This window comes from Chinchilla lanigera, unplaced genomic scaffold, assembly GCF_000276665.1.
Source record: "Chinchilla lanigera isolate Chin_1 unplaced genomic scaffold, ChiLan1.0 scaffold00072, whole genome shotgun sequence".
Classification (NCBI taxonomy): domain Eukaryota; kingdom Metazoa; phylum Chordata; class Mammalia; order Rodentia; family Chinchillidae; genus Chinchilla; species Chinchilla lanigera.
Genome location: NW_004955473.1, coordinates 3,623,754 through 3,640,432, shown reverse-complemented (window position 1 = coordinate 3,640,432; position 16,679 = coordinate 3,623,754).

The window sequence follows — 16,679 nt, the reverse complement described above, 5'->3', positions numbered from 1 at the left end:
ATTCCCCAAGTCAGTGGACTAAATCATAAGTTGAATTATGCTCATGAACTCCATGGGTCAGTAATCTAGACAGGATAATGGGAATGACATCTCAATTCTACAATGTCTGGAACTTCAGCTTGGAAAATTTAATGACTGTAGTGACATAACAGCAATGCAGTGGGGGTTATCTGAAGACATATGCACTTGCATGTGCATGGTGGCTGCTGTCAACCTTTAGTGCCCTGGGCAAAACCATTTCAGCGTTTCCATTTCCAAGGGGTATGGAATATAGATTCCAGCCCTCAGTGGGAAGAATATAAAATAATTTGAAAATATTTTATAGACCATATAAATCATAGATTGGCATGACTTCTATCTCTCCAGAGCCTCTTAAACTGGAAAACTTCCATATGGGTTCTCCATGTGACTTTTTCACAATGTAGGGACTTCAGGACAATTGGACATATTATGTGCCATTTTAGTGATACAAAATCAAGTTTATAACAATCAAGACAAAAGGTACATCATTATTTATGGCTCAGCTGCAATATACAGACTATCACTTCCTCCATCTGAAAGTTACTTTTATGCCCAGAATACACTATTGTTGTCCTTGTCATGATGTATTGGTCTATATATTACTAACCCCTTTGAAATTCAAAGGGGAGGACATTGATTACACTTACTGATAAGACAACATTAAAAAATGGGTGCTATATTTTAAATTCTCCTTTGCCACCCATTTATCAAGCCACAACCACTGAATAGCTACCCATTGAATAACTAGGGAGTGAGAATTCCAATTTATTCACTCACTTTTTTCATCAAATACATATTTAGTGCAAACTACGGGACAAGCACAGAAGTTTTGAGAGATAGACACTGAAAATATAAGTATGAAAACAATTACCTAATTACTACTTTTCATGGTGATAAGAATGATGAGATATTGAACAAGAACCTAAGTAGGTGGGAAGGGTGATGGTGTGGGAGGGAAGTTAATTTAGATGAGGCGGCTTGAAAGTGTCTATCTGACATCAAGTTTAAGGTGAAAGCAGAAGGATAAGGAGAACCAATTATATCAAGGATTGGTAAGAGTATTCTTAGTAGAGGGACTATCATCTGCAAACATTCTAAGGCACAAAATAATTTACAAATTGAAGAAACTGAAGGGGTTAAAGATGGCAGAGTTGCAGTAATTCAGTCTCTCTGAGAATGAGAATCCAGACACTGGAAAGTAACAATTTAGGGAAGAAATAAAAGAGAGATACTTAGATCTCTAGGAATCAGGAAGAAACTGACAAGAAAATAAAAAACTCTAGAGAAGTTGGAAGAGATGCACAACAAAACAGAGAAGGGAGTAAAACATTATGGAATTCTCCTATAGCTGTAGCTCCTAGCTCATGAGGAAGGGAGCCTGACTCTGAAGAAGAAAAGCGAGTGCTGAGGCTTCCAGGGGCCTCCAGGGAGATATGGCTACAGTAGACTGGTCCAGAAGGCTGTTGTGATACGCAGGGACAGTACAGGTTTTTGCTCCTACAGGAGCCCTGCCACACGGCAGGCAAGAGCGTGAGAAGGATTCCAGCTCAGGTGGCCACCACATTGCTGGAAAGTTTGGGTGCCATTCTAGGAAAGGTTTGAGTGATTAAACCTAGGACTCAGAAGAGCTGTGGGATATCTTCACCTCCGTTCCCAGCATTAATCTCTCACAGTGACTAAGGGAAGCACAGTGGCAGGAAACAGATGCAGATAGGGAGCAAAATGGAAAAAGACCCTATGAGGGTGGTTTGAGCTCAGGCCAGGAAAGACAAAGACCTGGCCACCCATGAAAATGTTGGCATTAAACACCTGAGCCCTCATCTCACTGCCTGTATATGGTATGGAACTGGGGACTGACTATCTTCCTTATTTACCAGTGAGTGATGACATATCTCAGCTTGGACATTGCCACACCCCAGGTAAAAAGAGGGGCCTCAGGAGTGCAGGAGGGTGTGCCTCAATAAACCACAGGCTTTAAAGCTAAGTGGAGAAAACTGTGAATTGCTAGATTCCAAAATTGCAGGTCTCAGGAGAAAGTCAATCCTTCAAAAGCACAGACAAATTTTTTCAGCTCTTTTTTAAAAATTCTTTTTTGCTTTTCTTTTTCCTACTTCCCCCCCCATTTCATTCTTTTTTCCTGTTAATTTTTTCCTTTGAATTTTGTCTTGTTTTTGTTCTACATATTCTTTTTCTTCTCTCCTTTTTATTTTATTTCTCCCTTGTTTTTATCTGTTATCTTTAATTCTATAAATATCCTTCTACTCCCAAGTAGGATCCTTTATCTCACTTCCCTACCCTCTTTCTGATCTCAAATAGTTTATTTTCAAATTTTTCTTCTTACATTCCCCCATATCTTTAATAGTATGGTCAAAAAGCTTTAATATTTAGAGAATTAATTTTGTAAAATTTATTTAATCCTTTCCTACCATTAGTGCAGATATAGCTGTCAAATTTAGTACATATTAGTTATAAATCTATACCTGGGTTGTCTTAATGCTAACACTACAATTGTAGATTTCCTTTCTAGGATTAGGGGTGGTACATAGTTGATTCTTCTGCTATGTTAATATCCAGTTTCAATGGGATAATGCTACTGTAGCAGATTTGCTTCATATTATCAGGGTCCAATAATTGTTGCTATTAAGAGGCTTCATCTGGAAGCCAACATCCAAACTACATTTGTGACATTAACAATACTAGTAGATTCCCACAGAACTCAGTGTTAGGTCAATTACACTGTATCTTCCTCTCTCAAATTAATTAAAATGGCAGGATCTTGGGGGCAGAGACAAAAGACTATATTTAGCCTTCCCCAAAGTACATCATTGAAAAGTGACTGATTAAAGAAATCTCAATACCAACAACAAAGTCTTTACACTATACGCATCCACTAACCTCAGCCCCAAAAAATACAGGAGCAAGAGAAGATAAGGTAGTAAAATACTTCCCCCAAAGCTGATCCAGGGAGAATCAAGGAAGGAATAGCAAAAGCCGCATACTCAAATTATTGAAAAGAATAACAAAGGAGTCTAAATAATGGATTACAGAAGATATAACTAAACAAATTCTGGGAGTAATAAACAAAATGGTCAGGGAGCTAACAGAAGACACTAATAAAAGTCAGACAAGCTAAGCAAAATGGTACAAGACATGAATGACCACTTTAGCAAAGAATTAGAGTCCATGAGAAAGTTTCAAAGAGAAATCTATGAGATCAAAAATTATATTGAAAGTATAGGTAGCAGAAAAGATCAAGGGAAGGACATAATTTCAGAAGTAGAAGACAAGGATGCTTTTAAAGACCAACTACTCAATGACACCTCAAAAACAACGGGAGAACATGAAAAATGGATCCAACAGCTGCTAGACAATTCAGAGAGGACTACAGTAAGACTAATTAAAATCAGCGAAAAGTCAGAAGACATAAAAAATGGGTGTAAAACATTGCTTACAGAAATAAAAGCAGAAAATACCCATGTAGAGCAAAAGAAATAAAAATACAGGTAAGTGAGGCAAGTAGAAACTCAAATAGACAAGATCAAAAGACAAACACTCCACCTCACTTTATAGTCAAAATATCAGAAGTCCAACTCAGAGAAAAAAATCTTAAAAGATGTTACAGAAAACCAATGAATCACTCACAAAGGCAAACACATTAGAATTACAGCAGACTTCCCAACACAAACCTTAAAGGCCAGAGGGGAATGCAGTGAAGTGTTTCCAGCCCTAAAACATAACAATTTCTAACCCAAGACAAATATATCCTGCGATTTTTTTCCTTCAAAATTGACAGCGTAATAAGGTATTTCCATGACAAGGAGGACCCGAAGAAATTCATACCAACAAACTAAAGTTACGAAAAATTCTCAAGGATATCCCTGAAAGACATAGTGAAACCAACATTGCCAATAAGTCAAATAGAATGAATACAACTGGCTAAGTGAGAAGTTAAACTGAAGTGAAAAATTAGGAAGTGAACAACAGGAAAGTAATGCAATTACAGGAATATATTTAAATAATAACTCAATAATAATGATCTCAATTTCTCAATTAAAAGACATAGATTGGTAGAATGGATCAAACAATAAACCCAATGATATGTAGTACACAAGAAACATATTTAGTTGAAAAAGAAACTCACAAAAAAAGAAACTCACAGTTTAAAAGTCAAGAGATTGAAAGCAGTGTTCCATGTGACAGGAACCAGGAAAAAAGTACTAGTAGCCATTCCAGTTTCACACAAAGTGGATTTGAAGCCAAAACTGAGCATCAGAGACAAAGAAGTTCATTACATATTGGTTAAAGGAATAATTTAACATGAAGAGATAACAATGATAACTATTTTTACACCAAGTACCAGCACACCCAAATTCATAAAGCAAACACTGTTGGGCTACAAAAAGTCAGACAAACTTCAACAAAACTATAATGGGGGACTTCAATATCCTACTGTCAAAAATAGACAAATAAACTTGACAAAAAATCAATAAAGAAATACCAGAGTTAAATCAAACTTTCAAACAAATGGACTTAGTAGATATCTATGGAATGTCCACCCAACAACAGAATACACGTTCTGATCAACAGCACATGTAATTTTCTCCAAAATAGATCACATACTAGCGCATAAAGCAGATTTAAGGTAAATGCAAAAGAGTTCAAATTATACCATGAATATTATCAGATCATAGTGCAATGAAACCAGAAACGAGTAGCAAAAAAAATCACAGAAATTATACAAACAATTGAAAATTAAATGATGCCCTCTTGAAGAGCGAATGGGTCACAGAAAAAAATCAAGGAAGAAATTATATAATTTGCAGAATGAAATGATAATGTACATACAATAAACACACTGAAATCTATGGGGCACAATGAAAGCAGTCCTAAAAGGAAAGTTTATAGCTGTGAAAGTCGTTATCATAAAAAACAGAGAGATTCCAAACAAATCACCTAATAATGCTCTTGAAAGTCCTAGGAAAATAAAAGCAATTCAAATCTGAAGTTAGTACAAGGCAGGCAATTATAAAGATCAGAGCAGAAATTAATAAAATTGAGGCTAACAATCAATATAATGAATCCAAAAAGAAAAAACAAAATACATAAACGTCTAGCTGATTTTAACAAAAATGGAAAGGAAAGAAAGAAAGAAAGAAAGAAAGAAAGAAAGAAAGAAAGAAAGAAAGAAAGAAATGCAATTAGACAACAAAAAGGAGAAACCACAATGGATTCTGTCGAAATGCAGAAAATCATTTGTAACTGCTTTGCAAATCTGAACTTTAAAAATATGGAAAACTCAGACGAAATGTATAGATTCATGTGTACATTTGAGCTACCGAACCTGAACCAAGAAGATATAAAAGTCCTGGATAATCCAGTCTTAGGCAAGGAAATTGAAGAAGTATTAAAAAATAGTACCATCTAAGGAAGTTCCAGGTCTTGACAGATTCACTGCTAAATTCTACATGAAATTTAGAGAAGATCTAATGCCAATTGTTATGGTTGATACATTGCGTCAACTTGGGGAGTCTAGAGGTTTGGCTAAGTAACTCAGCAGGAAGCCAGAGTGCTTACTTTGTATACATCCTGAGCCTGTGAAAGAGGAGGGCAAAGATTATGTGAGAGCTACACGCCCCTTAGGTGGGGGTAGCCTGTTTACAAAGTAAAGCAGAGAAAGAAGCTGCTTGCCGCCATTCCTGCCGTTTTGCTCTGGCTGTTTGCTGTTCGGCTGCCATTCCTCTTTGCTCTTGTTGCTTTGCTATCTTCTGCCTCAGAGCCAGCCAAGTATAGACTAAAACCTCCACAAACTGTGAGCTAAATAAACCTTTCCTTCCTTCATTTTGGGAGTTGGGTATTTTGTCTCAGCAACGAGGGAAAAGTAACCAAGACACAATACTCCCAAAACTCTATAATGAAATTTAAAGGGAAGCACTACTCCCAAAGTCATTTCTGGAAGCTAGCATTACCCTGATTCTAAAACCAGAAAAGGACCTAACTGAAAAAGGGAACTACAGGTTAATGTCTTTCATGAACATAAACACAAAAATCCTCAATAAGATACTAGCAAAGAGAATACAATGAATCATCAAAAAGATGATACATCATGACCAAGTAGGATTCATTGCAGGGATGTAGGGATGGTTCACCATATGCAAATCAATTAATGTAATACACCACATAAGCAAAAGCAAGTACAAAGGTCACATGATCATCTCAGTACACAAAGAAAAGTCCTTTGACAAAATTTAATATCCATTCATGACAAAAATTCCTGAAGAAAATAAGTATAGGAAGGCCTTAGCTCAGTCTGTTAAAGCCATTTATGACAAACCAATAGTAAGCATCATATTAAATGGGGAGAAGCTGAAAGCTTTTCTTCTGAAATCAGGAGCAAGGAAAGGATGTCCACTAACAGTATTTATGGTCAATACAGTGATCAGAACATTAGCCAGAGCAATCAGGCAAGAGAAAGAAATAAAAGGAATATTACAGGAAAAAAGAACTTAAATTATCATTATTTGCAGATGAGATGCATAGAACACCCCAAAAATTCCACCAAAAGACACCTACAATTAACAAACAAATTTAGTAGCATAACAGGATACACACTCAACACACAAAAGCCAGTGGTATCCTTGTACACTCAAAAAAATTCACCAAGAGAGAAATTAGGGAAATAATAATATTCATAATAGCATGAGGTAATACTTACATATTACCCCAAACAAGGAAATGAAAGAACTACCATGAAAACTGTATCACTGTGGAAAAGGACATTAAAGAGGACATTAGAAAATAGAAATATGCCCCCTGTTCTTGGGTAGACAGAACCAATATGGTCAAAATCTCTGTCCTTCCAAAACTGATATGCAGATGTAATACAACCTCGATCCGAACATCAATAATATTCCCCAGAGAAACAGAAAAATCAATGTTAAAATTCATACGAAACCAGAAGAGGCCTAGAATATCAAAAGCAGTACTGGGCAACAAGGGCAAAGCGAGAGGCATCACAATCCCAAACTTCAAGTTCTGCTACAAAGCTACAGTGATGAAAAGAACAGCATGGTATTGGAAAAAACAGACATGTAGATCAATGGAACAGAATAAAGTATGCAGAAACAACTGAGACACAGTCAGCTACTTAATCTTTGACAAAGGGGGCAAAACCTTGCACTGAGCAGACAGCCTCTTAAATGGTGCTGGGAACATTGGCTACACACATGCAGAAGACTGAATCTAGACCCATATTTCTCACCATGCACTGCACTAAAATGAAAATGGACCAAAGATCTACATATTAAAGCACAAATGCTTATTTTCCTAAAATATGAAATACATAAAACTCTTGAAGCCATAGGCATAGGTAAGGACTTTCTCAACAGAACATCAGTTGCATAAAAAATAACACCAACATCAACAAATGGGAGCATATCAAATGTAAAACCTGCTGAACAGCAAAAGAACAACAAATAGAGTGAAGAGACAATCTTCAAGCTATTCCTTGAGCAAAAAACTAATATCTAGAATATATAAAGATCTCAAAAAATTACATCCTGTGAAACAAAAGAATTCAAAAAATTTGAAATGATTTGACACTTTTCACAAGAAAAAGTACAATTGGTCAGTAAATACATGAAAAAAATTTCAACAGCAACTGCCATTAGAGAAGTGTAAATTAATATAACACTGAGATTCCAGCTCACTTCAGAAAGAATGGTTATCATCAAGAAATCTCATAATAATAAATACTGGTGAGGCTGTAGGGAAAAAGAAACACTTCTTCACTGTTGGTGTAATTGTAAAGTAGAACAACCACTGGAAATAAATATGGAGATTTTTCAAAAAACTAAAAATATAAATTCCATTTGACCCAGATCTTCCCCTTCTGGGTATCTTTCCAAAGAGTTAAAGACATATTACAAGACATGTGCATATGGATGTTTATAGAAGCATAATTTACAACAGCAAAATCTTGGAAATGGTCAGTATATCCATGAACAGATAAAATGATAAGAAGAATATGGCATTTATACAAAATGGAATACTACTCAATAAAGAAGGATAAAATGAAGTTGGCTTGAAAATGGATTAACCTTGAGGTCATAATACTAAATGAAATAAGTAAAACACACAAGCTTTAGTATCACATAGTTTCTCTTATATGAGAAACCCAAAGTATGAATAAAGAGCAAAATAAAAGAGATACAATCAGAAATATGCAACCAAGGGATGGAGGAAGGAGGCAGGGAGAGGAGGAAAATGAAAGAAAAAATAAGGTGATCATGATGTGCTGTGTATATGTACCAGTCCACAAAGCAAAGCGATCATTATATACTATCAACATGTAGACTGGGCTGGGGATTTAGCTCAGCGGCAAAGCGCCTGCCTGGCAAGCGCAAGGTCGTGAGTTTGATTCCTGGTACCAGAAGAAAAAAAAAATGTAGAAAAAATAGAAGGTGTCCAGGAGATGGAGTGAGGGAGACAGGGGAGGAGAACGGGTAAAAAAAGAATTAAGTTGTGTCATGCACATGTACCAATTCCTTGTGATGAATATAATCATTATGTACTATAAACATATACTAATTAAAATATAACGAAAGTGGAAGAAAGTGAGAGGATTGCAATGTGGACAGTTCACACAAAGAGAATCATGTTACACGATAAAGTTAGACAAGTATACGGGGTCAAATTCTTAGCAGTTTAATAGGCTCATTCCCTCTTAGCTTGCCTTCTTCTTTAATTAAACATCTCCTTCATTTACCTTCACTCTACTATTGTTGGAAGGATGGAAGGATGTTTGTTCCACGTAAGAAAGACATAGAGAGTAAGGAAAGAGAGGAGTAAGCACAGTTCTTGGGAAAGACTAAGGTGGGTACAGTATGGTGATGTTATGTGAGCTGCTATTAAAAGCCACTGTTGAGCCCGAAGTCTCCACAAAGCTTCCTTGCCATATGGAGTGCCTTGGTAGCTAGGTTGTGTTTGTGATTTTGCTTTTATGAGAAAAGGGTCTTGCTATGCAGTTGAGGCTGGCCTTGAACTCACTGTGTAGCCCAGGCTGGCCTCCAACTTGTGGTGATCTTCCTGCTTCAACCTCCCAAGTGCTGGGATGACAGGCATGCACCACCACACCCGGTTGCTAGCTTGTGTTTTGCTTTGCATCAGTGATATTAAATTGACACCCTGGCAAGACTGAGAAGTCTCAAATGTTTGGCTCTCATTTGTCTAGCATGGGTTGTCTCTGACCACTTCATAAAATTTCAGATATCTCCCTGGTCCATACTCCTTTACTATTTCCAAACAAGAAAGATCTCAATAACACCCAACAATGATAACGATAACTGCTAAAATAGTGATTAACACCTATCAAATACCTCCTGTGTGTGAAGAATGTTACATGTTTTATCTCCTTAATCTTTCTAGTAACCCAAGGAGATAAGATATTACTAACATTTCTATTTTACATAAGACATTTGAAGATCAGGGGGCCAAGTTTTTTGCCTGGGATCTTAAAGCCAATACAAATTATCTGAATTCTGAGCCTACTCTTCTAAACACTATTAAATAAAACTATAATTTTTCAAGATAGCAAAAAAGTACAACTAAGCACCTGAAAACTTTGCATGAGCAGTGTCCCTAAAGGTGAATATTTGCCTAATTTTTTATTTTTATCCAGATGCCTGGCTTCATAAATGCCAAATTAAATAAATTGTGGCCTGTGCAAAATTACCTACCTTTTCTCAAGGAATTGCCTTCATATACTAATTAATGTTTTCTCAAATAATTTCTTATTTGCATTCTGTTTTCAGAATGAAGACCCTAAACTTACACAAACCACTTGAGCTTTAGTCATCCTTGGAGAGCATGGCATATAATCAGCCTCCTTAAGTACTGTGAATTAAGTGGTATGTTAAGAACAGCTTGCCTTTAATAGATATCCTCACCTGATTTCAATAGACCTTTGCTGAGGGTATTAAAAAGAAGAAACCCAATTAGCTCTAATCGCTGCTCTTCATGGACGTGTTTCCTTCTCACTGGCAGATGGCAGCTGCCATTGTGGAAGAGGCAATGACTTAAAATTTCCAGCTGGAAACATCCCTCCACCTGATTCTGAGTTCCTTTCAGTTAATGCAAAGATCATGAGTCTTGGTGTTAGGTATATGTTGGGCTCAAATTCAAATTCTGATTTCAGCACTGTCTGCCTGGATGATCTTGAACAAGTAGATTAATCCTCGAGTCTCAGTAAAATAGGGATAATAACAAGAGCTACCTTTCAGCATTGCTGTAAGGCTTTAGTACAACAATCCATATAAAAGACTCACTTAGTGCTGGACACTTATGACCAACAAATGCAACTTAACACAGTTGCAACTGGTGGAGCAAGGGAAACCTCATCAATTACATATTGAATTTTCTCGGCACTATGGAAATATTTCTGCTTTATTGGAGTGTTCAGTAAGTGAGAAGAGTCACTAAAAATTTGATACTTTCTTTTGACCATGTCTGTGTCCCTCATTGCACCAGTTTTCTGAGAGTTACTTTGTTCCTCAGTTTGTAAATGACAGGGCATAGGGCAGAGATAGGCTTGCAAACAAAAGGAAAAGCAACTTTGTAGTTTCTTCATGCTGAGGCCCTGATGGACTATCACAGACAATGCCCAGTTCCATAATACACAGTGACAAGTGTTAAGTGGGAGGAACAGGTGGAGAAAACCCACTGCTTCCTTGAGGCAGAATGGTGAACATGATGTGACTATAGGAACTCAGGAGTAGCGGGAAGTGGACAAAGACTAACAAAGAGGTGCATATATACATAAAAGAGGACATCTCAACTACTTGAGTATCAGTTCAGGCCAGTTTCAGGACGGTCTTCAAATCACAGAAGAAGTGATCAATCTCAGTGACACTACAGAATGTTAAATAAAAAATAAGGACCATGAGAAGGATGAGGGCCAGAAATCCAGCCACCCAACAGTCACCAGCTACCTGTAAGCAACCCCAGAAATCAAAGACACTGGAGTAGTGCTGACCAGGTATTGATCACAAGAAAATGCAGCCTGGAAGAAACATTATGTAACCACAAAGGGGACACACACACACACACACACACACACACACACTAAAATAAAACTGGCAGACACAGACTGGGAAGGAAATAGGCAGACGAGTTGATAGCAACATTTTCAGCATTACGGGTTCAAATGTAGTAGCGTATCCAATCTTTAGGACAAAGTGGCCAGGAAGGAAGCAATCAGCCAACACCACAGTTTGGATCATAATGTTGCTCATAACACTCCTTAGATAAGTTGTCAGAAATATCCCAAAGAGAAGAGACTGAAAGCCACAGAGATCCCCAAAGCGAGGACAATTCCTGAAATTCACATCCTATTTTCTTCTACAGCATTAGTCGCTCCTAGGACATAAATTAAGTAAACAAATAAATACATGCAAACTTTGAAGATAAACCATTGATCAAATACTATTTTTAGAGATTAAACTGCTTAGAGGCTTCATACATATTGGCTGCTTTCCGGAAGTGCAGGATTCTTAATCTTAATATGTTTGACAAGTCTTCTGGGGTCATTCGGTGAGTTAATCCACAACTTCAATTACCTCATATTTAGAATATTTAGAATATATATGTTCTTGAACCTGTGTCTGTAACACATTTTGTTTCATTATTTATTTTGAAAAATAGAAGGAAATATTTAATTCTTGGAGATTTTGCTGTGGTTGTTTCTTCTGCTACTGGTGGTGTTATTGACGATGAATATTCTTAGATACCTGTGTAAAAATTACATAAGATCTGCAACCAAGTTTTTCTCCTGTTCTAGAAATTCTGTAACAACTAAAATGTGTGTGTACTATATTGCATCATGAAGAAGTATGTCTAGACCTTAAAACTTGCTTGACAGCAAGTTCTCTAAACATTAGTAGAGGAAGTATAATAGCAAGAATGAAGTAGTATTGAGGAGGAGATGGTATGATACGGTGAAAAGAGGCGTCTGCCATTTACTGGCTGTGTGTCCTCCAGCAAATCATGTGACTTCTCCAACAGGTATTTTCCTCATCTAGAGGATAACATATTAATTATGCTTAACCTGTTTTATACAATTATTAGTCCATATTAGGGCCTTGATGCATTCATTAACTGTTCAGCAAATATGTATTGAGTGCCACTATTTGCCCACTCTATGACAGATGCTTAGAATATACAGTGATAAAGTCAGTTTGTGAAGAAGTTGTGAATACACTCTAAGTTTCATGGAGCTGACATTGTAATGTGATAGAAAGATGAAAACGCAACTAAAGAGACCCATAAGTCCTGGGGATATAGCTCAGTGGCATAGTGCTTGCCTGGCAAGCCTGAGGTCATGAGTTCAATTCCCAGTACCAAAAAAAAGAAAATAGAGACCCATAAAAGAATTTTGAATTGTTTGTTAAGAATGTAACAAACAAAAATCAAAATACAAAGTGTGGTGTGTATGCAAGTGTGTGAATATGTGTGTGTGTGTGTGAGAGAGAGAGTTTCAAAGAAGAATATTTTGGTTGGGATAGCAAAAGAAAATCTAAAATATTTAAAAACTAAAAAATGGGAAAAAGACTGTATTATTACACTATTTTATGATGCAAGATTTGGTAATGAGGATGGGAAGAATATTACGGGTGGAAGGAATGGAATTTGAGGGAGGAAATACTGAGAATTAAAAAATCAAAAATGAACTAAGAGAGAGAGAGAGAGAATGAGAGAGAGAGAGAAAAAGGAAGGAAGGAATGAAGTTAAACAGGCCAGATCATTCAGGTTCTTATAGGTCAAAATAATGACTTTATATTTTTAAACAGCATACAAATCCACGGCTGGGTGTTAAGCAGCAACATAGTCCCATTTATAGCTTAAAATTACTTTTGGTGCTGTGGAATACATAAACTACAGGGGGAATTTCATGGACAAGTTGAGAAAGTTAAGGGGCTATTTCAGTGGGCCAGAGGAGGGATAATGAGAATACCTGAATAAAGTAGTATGAGTAAAGATAGAGGGAAAAGAGATTCAGGACACACTTGAGAGGTAGGAATACCAGTGCTGCCTGAAGTATTGCATATGAGGAGTAGTGAAAAATGAACTATCAGAGATGATTTACAGGTTTCTAGTTTGAGTAAGTGGTGCCATTTATGGTGAAGATTGCCTGAGGGTATGTCTGGGGGAAACATACATTTGATTTGTATTATGTTGTAGATATCTATGAGAATTCTAGGCAGAGAAGAGAAGCAAAGAACTGGGTTCATGGGTATATAGCCCAAAAGAGAGGGCTGAACTGGGATATAAATTCAGAAGATATTTGAATATAGGTAATATTCAAAGACATGAGAATAGCTGTGATGACCTACAGAGAGATCATAGCTGTAGAAAAATGCTCTACACTGAACTTTCACACTCTCTTTTCTTTAGTTCTACCACAGGGGAAACACCAGAACAAGAGAATGTAAAGAGCATCAGTAAGGTAAGAATGAAAAGCAGAGGGAAAGAGAATAGTACAGTGTGTTTGAGGAGAATTGTTGATTGTCTTTAAGCTGTTGTGAGATTTAGATGAACACAGAGAATAGTCACTTACATTTGGTTACATGTATAATCAATTAAGTGTAGGGATGGAGACTGAAGGAAAGCAGAGAAATTGGGCAGTAACTGCAGAGAGATGAGCACTGGCCCTAAGTTTTGCATGTCAATGGGAATGATCCAACAAGGAGGAGGTATTACTGATGCATGAGTAAATGAGGAGTTAAATTGGGGAATGACTTTATCTGGAAAGTGAGAGAAGAGATGAGAGACACAGCACAACTGGAGAGATTAACCTTTGATAAAGGCAGGAATGCTTCATTTTTTCAGCAAGAGGAAGGCCAGAGAAAATAGTGGCAGTTGTAGTTAAGTTGCTATCTGTAATCCTAGGAAGAGGAATTTGCTTCTACGACTGCTGTTTTGTCATCAAAGTACGAGAAGAGGTCATTTTCTGGGAGTGAGGGTATGGAAGACCATATGGGAGTTTTGATGGCGGAGGAAAAGATGCAAAGCAGTCATAGCTGGAAGTGGGAAAGCTATCCCTTCGAGGGAGTATTCAGAGGAAGTTTGATGTTCGAAATCATGAATTTAAGACCGTACAATCACACTGCTTTCCTTGTGTGATCTTTGGCCATGATAAGCTTCCAGTGTAGAGTAGGCAGATAGTTTAACTCTGTTTGTTTGGAATTTGACAACATAAACCAATAAAAGGAAACAAGGTCAAGGACATTGGGTGATAATTACAGAGAACTGATAATAAGGATTATATGATCATGTTAGAAATCTCCCACTTCGTGTCACTGATTACTAAGTTATGGGATATTAAAGATGGAAAGGACTTTCAAATTATGACCAATGCTTTAATTTTCTAACTGAAAAAGAAGATCCAGATAGGTAAAGTGTCTTTTTTGGGATCTGAGTCAATAACAGCACAGAAATTCACATAAAGTTTTCATTACCAATTCTTGTTTCTTCCATTATAACATGCACTTATACTTTTTACTCTCTTTTCATCTCCTTCAATGCTCTGAAGACAGATCTTAATATATAATATGTAAGTAGAAGGAGACAGACTTATCTTCCATTTAGTAATTTACATGTCTGGAGCATAATAGCAAGGAAATTTCAGGTCCTTTACTATTCAGATCCATTAGTATTTTCAATCCTGGCAACTATCCTGTGAGGTATTTGGGAGTAGGTCATTGATTTATGCCATTGGATTTATAGGTGAGAAAACTGCTAATGATCACCATCACCACATTGTACTTATATATCAATTATGACTCTTCCTCCTGGAGATAAAAAGCTAATCTTATTCATGTTGATGTAAATGTGCATTTACAAGGTGCTAATTATACGGTGACCCAGGAGTTTTGGTCAGGTAAGTGGATAATAGGAACCATATGGGATGCCATCATCTGAGTTGAACAACAAATGTAAGAAATAGAGGCAGATTTTCTTGATGAAAATGTAACAGAAAACCTCTTTAGAAAAATGAGGCTTGGAAGGTGGAATGTCGATGGTTTCCGAGCATTGCTTATTACCCAGCAAAAGGACTACTTTCTTAGGAGGAGGCAAAGATGCATTCCAGGCATAGGGAATTCTGTGCAAAAAGGTCCAGGGACCAGAGGATTGTGCTGGTCATTCATTTTGGAAACAGTTTGAAAAAAGCGAGTAGGGGGCTGAGGACAGAAAAGGCAGGAACACACACATTTTTGAAGAAAGAAAAATGAGAAAATGATTTCAAAAAACGAGTCAGGGAAGTGCGAGCAACAAGGAAAACGATGTCACAGAGTCCACAGAAGCAGTGGGGCTATTAGAATTGCTAGTAAAAAAGGTTCCATGAAATGTAGGTATGGAGACAGGAATTATGACTGCAGTAAGGTGAGGGGTTGAAAAGCACAAAAAATGTGAATTTTAATTTTGAAAGGGTTGCTTGTAAAGTGAAGAAGGGAAGAGAGCCAAAAAGAAAATGGGGAAGGTCTTTATTCTCACTTATTGTCTTTCATTAAAGGAGAAATGCTACCAAGATTGTAGGCAAAGAGTGTAACTCCAAAGAGAGGAAGTGTGAAAGACATGCAAGAGGATGAGTGATGGGACAAGGAGGGTCTCCATGGTGACTGGAGGGAATAGGATGGAGAAACACGTACCTGGAAGCACCACTTTCAGAAAAGATGGCAGGGACAAAGGTGGATGGTGATTATGAAGATAATTGTCACATCCCTCTCCTGAAACCTGAGTTTGCAGTCCTTAGGTGGCTGTGATGAGCGCATGGTAGAGATGTTCACTTTGCTTCCTCGAACCTGTCTTCTTGTGCTATCTATATTTGTGGAGCTCAAAATGCTTAGCAGAGGCCAAGGGGCTGGTTTGCTGAAGCACTACTGTGCTGTTTGGCCAGGAGTACATCCAGAAACAGCAACAGCATGACAGATGCATTATAATCTTCTCTAAGACGATCACAGGGAACCTTACGGATCATAGCTTTTCCACCTCTCCATTTATACCTGCACAAGTGCACTTTTCTCTCTAACTTCTTCCAAGGCTTCCAAAAGGAACAACAAAGACTATGTCACAAAAAGGCACTTGTAGCTTTCACGTGGTAGTGATCAAAACATTTTTAGCTCCTGAATTGACCTCCTTTTGGTTTAAAAAGAGCGGAATGCTTGCCAATGTATGTATCTTTTAAACACTCCAACGCAGAAGGGACTGGTAGATACAGTTCAAATAAGAAAACCAATTATCTTGAAAGTTTGGCTCCCAGGGGAGCTTTGCTTTTTAATTGAGAGATCGATGTTGGATTTTCATGACATCCTGAACTTCCATTCAGGGACTGCTGACTAATGGTGTAAAATTGGATATTGGAGTATCTGAAATGTCATGAGGGTCAGAGATATCATCCATCTACACCAGGCTCCTGAGGCTGCTGAAAGTAACCAGGGTACAGTGTGTTTAAGGCCGAAACTAGTGCAGAAAATCCAGGTTCTAGACCTAGCTATCCTAATAACCTGTGCCAACTGGTGTGTCACTTGCATTCGCTAAATCCTCGTTTCCCTACTCTGAATTCCTGTCCTGCCAACCTCCCAAGGCTACCATGGGACTCAAATGTA